At 43.5% G+C, this 5036-nt stretch overlaps 1 long non-coding RNA gene across 1 annotated transcript; it reads left to right on the forward strand.

Annotated features, from left to right (window-relative positions):
- Positions 1 to 1371: 1371 nt before the first annotated feature.
- On the forward strand, positions 1372 to 4723 carry LOC140693949 (uncharacterized). The gene is made up of 3 exons (XR_012069666.1): positions 1372 to 1554; positions 1702 to 1909; positions 4674 to 4723. It is a non-coding gene; the product is annotated as an uncharacterized lncRNA (long non-coding RNA).
- Positions 4724 to 5036: the final 313 nt, after the last annotated feature.

Here is a 5036-nt window from a genome sequence, read left to right on the forward strand (position 1 = left end):
GTGCCGGGGAGCGGGTTGGGGCGGGGGGGACAGGGCTGGGGCACAGCCTCCGGCTTTCCTCCCCCTCGGGCTCTGGGGCTTGGACCGCGAGTCCGGGTAGCCCTGCGTGGCCGCGGCCTCCCAGAACCCCTGGGAAGGGCAGGTGGAGGACCCGTCTTTTATGAAGCGGGTCCTTACCCGCGTTTTGAAGAGCCCCAGAATCAGATGTTGGAATAGGGTGGTTTATCAGCCTTGTATATCAGCAGGGAAATTTCAGTTCCATCCAGATGTTGGCTCCTTCGCTAAAACTCAGGAATAAGACAAGGGTCAGTGTCAATTAGCAGTTATCTAGGGCTTGACTCAAAATAGACTGTGCGGGGTGTAGAGATGGTAGATGGGCCCTCCCTTTCAAGGTTGGTAGTCTTCTGGGATTAGAGGCCTCAGTTGAGGATTACATCCTCATCTGCAGTAATGGAGGTTGTGGGAAACATTAACACAGAGAAGGGAGGGGTGTTGCTGCGGTAACTCATTAAAGAAGCCAGGACACTTGCCTGGCTCTTGTGTAGGAGAGTCTCGCCTAGGGTAGGGCAGCAGTTATCAAAGTGAGTCCGAGGCCCCTGAGATGCAAGACTATTTTCGTAGGAACGCCGGGAAGTCACCTGCCTTTTGCACACTCTTGCACTCCCGAGTTTCCTGTGGGGTTTTCCAGGGAAAACCTAGTCTGTGATATCACAAAACAGGTAATGTAGAGGCAGATAGAATTAAGCTCTCACCAGTCCAAAAGAGATTCTCAGAAATTAAAATCACTGCTATTCCTCTCATTAATGATTTTTGTTTAGAAAAATATACTTATTTTTTGCTTAAGAGTATTAATGGTATCATGTAGTAGGTTGTTATTATTTTTAAGTGAACTCATAAGCATTTTTTAAAGTTCTTATTTAACTTCTAACACAGGAACTATTGATAGATTTAACCCACATAAACAGCAGCCTTTTGAAGTCCTCAGTATTTAAGAGTGTACAGGGGTCTTTAGGCCAAGAAGTTTGAGATTCCCTGGAGAACGGGTGCTCAGGTACTAGTCAGGTGCTTAGCGTTGATAGACAGATGCCAAGATGTCTTCTGCATGTGCTCCCGGACTCGAAATAATTGGCCACACAGAGATCGGTGGGCAGTGCCTCCACTATACAAACCAGAAGCTGCTGAACGTGTCTTGAGTCTAGGCCATGTGCTGTGCAGAGATTCCCATTGTATCTGTTCTATCTAAGCCGGGATTCCTGTGCAGAGACCTGGCTCTGAAGACCCGCTCTCCTTTGCTCCCTGCCAGGTACCTTCTGTGTTATGTCAACCCTCCGGAGGGCTTCAGCCTCCGTAGGGGCGTCTGTATCCACATCGCCTTCCTCCTGAAGACCCTGCTGAAAATGGAAGAGTCGGTGCTGGTGATACCCCCTTGGGGCCGCCTCTACCATTGGCAGAGCCTGGACATCCACCAGGTCCGGATTCCCTGGTCTGACTTTTTTGATCTCTCAAGTCTCAACAGAAACATCCCTGACAATGAGTACGAACAGTTCATTGCAGGTGAGATGGTGATCGTTTAACTGGGGCCAGACGGTTTTTGTTCTGGTTCCGATGTGAACATCGGGCCGTCTTGCTTCGGGTTTGTCAGTCTGCTTAGGGGCCGTGCTCATGTTTCCTGCACTGCAGGTGAATTTGGTCTTTCCACAGTTTTTCTCAGGAAATATATCTGAAGTGTATGAGCTCTGTGTTCCCTCCCCTCTGAAAACCCTGGCCTTCTGGTGAGATGGAGCGGTGACAAGGAGGCCACTGCCACAGAGGCCTTGTCCCAGCAGGACTCGCTCCCTGGGCAGTAAGGGCCATTCTTACCTGAAGGAAAACACGATGTATGTGTACCATGGGCCACGTGCTGGAGAAGGTATGTAACCTCTCATTCAGTATAATTTGGTCCTGCTCAAGCTTCCCATTTTACTTTTTGTAGGAGGTAAGATTTGAAGATTTTCTTTGAATACAGCTATTTAGAGCTTATCTTTTTTTTTAAATTGAAATGTGGTTGATTTACAATGTTTAGTTAGTTTCAGATATACAGCTGTTTTGTTAGTTTCAGGTATACAGCATAGTGATTCAGTTGTACATATACATAGTCTATTCTTTTTCAGGATCTTTTCCATTATAGGTTGCAAGATACTGAACATTTTCCCCTGTGTTCTACAGTGAATCCTTGCTGTTTGTCTGTTTTACATATAGTAGTTTGTAATTGTTAATCCCAAACTCCTAAGTTTGTTTTCTAAGTCTGTGAGTCTGTTTTTGTTTTGTAAATAAGTTTATTTGTATCTTTTTTAAAAATTCCACATATAAGTGGTATCATATGTTACTTGTCTTTGTCTGAGTTATTTCACTTTAGTGTGATAATCTCCAAGTCCATCCATGTTGCTGTAAATGGCATTATTTCCTTCTTTGTTACAACTGAGTAATATTCTTTTATATCTAAATACTACATCTTTATCCAGTCATTTGTCAGTGGGCGTTTAGGTTGCTTCTATGTCTTGGTCATTGAAAACAATGCTGCTATGAACATTGGGGTGCAGGTATATTTTGAAATTAAGGTGCCCTCTGGATATATGCCCAGGAGTGGGATTGCTGGATCAAATGATGTCTTTTTTTTAGTCTTTTGAGGTATCTCCATATTGTTTTCCACATTGGCTTCACCAAACTACATTCCCAGCAATAATGTAGGAGGGTTCCCTTTTCTCCAAGCCTCTCCAGCATCTATGGTGAGTGGATGTTTGAATGGTGGCCATTCTGAGTAGTGTGAGATGATAACTTATTGTAGTTTTGATTTGCATTTCTAAGATAATTAGCGATATTGTGCCTTTTTTTCATATGCCTATTGGCCATTTGTATATCTTCATTGGAGAATTGCTTGTTTAGTTGTTCTGCCCATTTTTGGATTGGGTTGTTTATTTTTTTTTCTTATTAAGTTGTATGAACTATTTTTATAGTCTACAAGTTAAGCCATGTTCAGTCTCATCTTTTGCAAATATTTTCTCACATTCCATAGGTTGTCTTTTCATTTTGCTTATGGTTTCTATTGCTTTGAAATAGCTGATAGGTGTAACTAGGTCCCATTTGTTTATTTTGGCTTTTATTTTCTGTTGCTTGGGTGGATTGCCCTAGGAAAACACTGCTGAGATATATGTCAAATAATGTTTTGCCTATGTTTTCTTCTGAGAGTTTTTTAGCGTCTTGTCTAATGTTTAAGTCTTTAAGCCATTTAGAGTTTGTTTCTTTTTTGGTTTTTTTTTTCAACTCTATTATATGCTTTCGATTTGTGGTTACCCTATTTTTCAAGTATATCAACCCATTATCATATCTATTTCCTTTAGACTGATAATCACGTAGGCTCCAACACATCCTAAGAATAATGAGAAAAAGGAAAAAGAAAGAGAAAAAAATCTATCTTTTCTTGCTACCGTCTCCCTTTCCCACATTTTTGTATTTTGATATACTTTTTCTTTTTTACATCTTCATGTTTATTGTCTTGTAACTCGTTATTTCATTTCCAATGATGGTTTTCCCATTTCTATAGCATCCTGCTTCCTTTCTGTTTAGAGTAGAACCTTTTAATGTCTCTGTTTGGTTCCATAATGCTGAATTATCTCCCTAAACCCCTCCACCCTGAGCCTCTGAATACTCAGTACAGGGAAGCCAAACCATCCTAGCCTTCATCAGTCTTGGGATGCAATCTTCAGAGTGGGAAAGAAGAATCATTAAAAAATAATATTCTGTTTGTTGCTTTCTACCCTTGCCCAGAGAGTGAGAATCACCTCTGAAGGCGGAGGAAGAAAGATGGGGGCATGGGGCACAAAGTCTTTTCTCCTTTTGCTACTGAAAAAATGATTTCTTTTGTAATTAGTGATGATGCCCTTTAAATTGGTAAGATCGAGATTCCACAGCTTCAGCGCCTGTGAATAACCAGCTGGGAGAAAGCTCTCCAGGGCTCCTGCATTGGGAAAGGCAGCCCCTCTGAGCACCTGTTGTTCTGTATTCTTCCGGCCTCCACACAGGTTCGCTAGGCACTGTGCAGGACGATGCAGTTCCCCAAGGTGGAGGACTGGGAGACCCCTGCTTGGTGGCAAGCCACAGGAGCCCACACTTGAAGGACAAAATGAAGAGTAGTGGGGCGGGCATAGGAACAGAGGATGGTTGAGACCCAGGATAGTTTCCTGGAGGCCAGCAGGTGAGACTGGCGGGGCAGATGGGGCCCTGGTGCATGGGCAGTCCTTGAGGGATCTGAAGCAAAGATATGAACCAAGATACTGGATTCCTGTGGGGGTAAATCGCCCCCTGGAGGCCACGTGGCAGTGCAGCGAGCCCAGGAGGAGCGGGCATTTCCCCAAAGTTGGGTTGACAGATCACAACCAACTCACTGGGAACCGAGAGGTACAGAGATATTGTTAACTTTTTGTCCCTCTTCCTGGAAAAAAAATTGCTTCCTGTTGAATAGCCTGTGTAGTTAGTGAGAATTAAAGACATGAAGTAACATTTCCTCAAAAGTCATCCATTGTGCAGTTGTTAATAAGGGTCAAATGCAAACTTGAATAGATTAAATCAAACAGTCATCATCGTATTTTAAAATCTTTTAAAATAAAAAATCTTGCTGTCTTTGTTCTTCATTTCAGGGTTCACTTGGTGATAATAGTAACAAAAGCAACAGCAAACCTTTAAAGAATTCTGTCCTGCTGTTGAAGGAACTCTGTGTTCATGACAAACAAATGAGGTGGCACTATACAGGAAGGACAGTCATTAATCACACAGCTAGTAAATGGCAGGGGGGGGGACTTGAACCCAAGCTGTCTGACCCCAGAGCCCCCTCTCAGGCCCTTCAGTGCAGCTCATCACTTGGTATGCCCAACAGAGGCCAGCATTAAAGAGCAGCATGTCCTTGGCTGCTTGGCCTTTGTTTCTTCATCTGTAGAATGGGGGTGTGGGCAGTGAACTCTGTGAGCTCAGTGGTCACTTCCTCTAGCTCTGCTATTCTACTG

This window comes from Vicugna pacos, unplaced genomic scaffold (genome assembly GCF_048564905.1).
Source record: "Vicugna pacos unplaced genomic scaffold, VicPac4 scaffold_20, whole genome shotgun sequence".
In the NCBI taxonomy this organism is placed as follows: Eukaryota; Metazoa; Chordata; class Mammalia; order Artiodactyla; family Camelidae; genus Vicugna; species Vicugna pacos.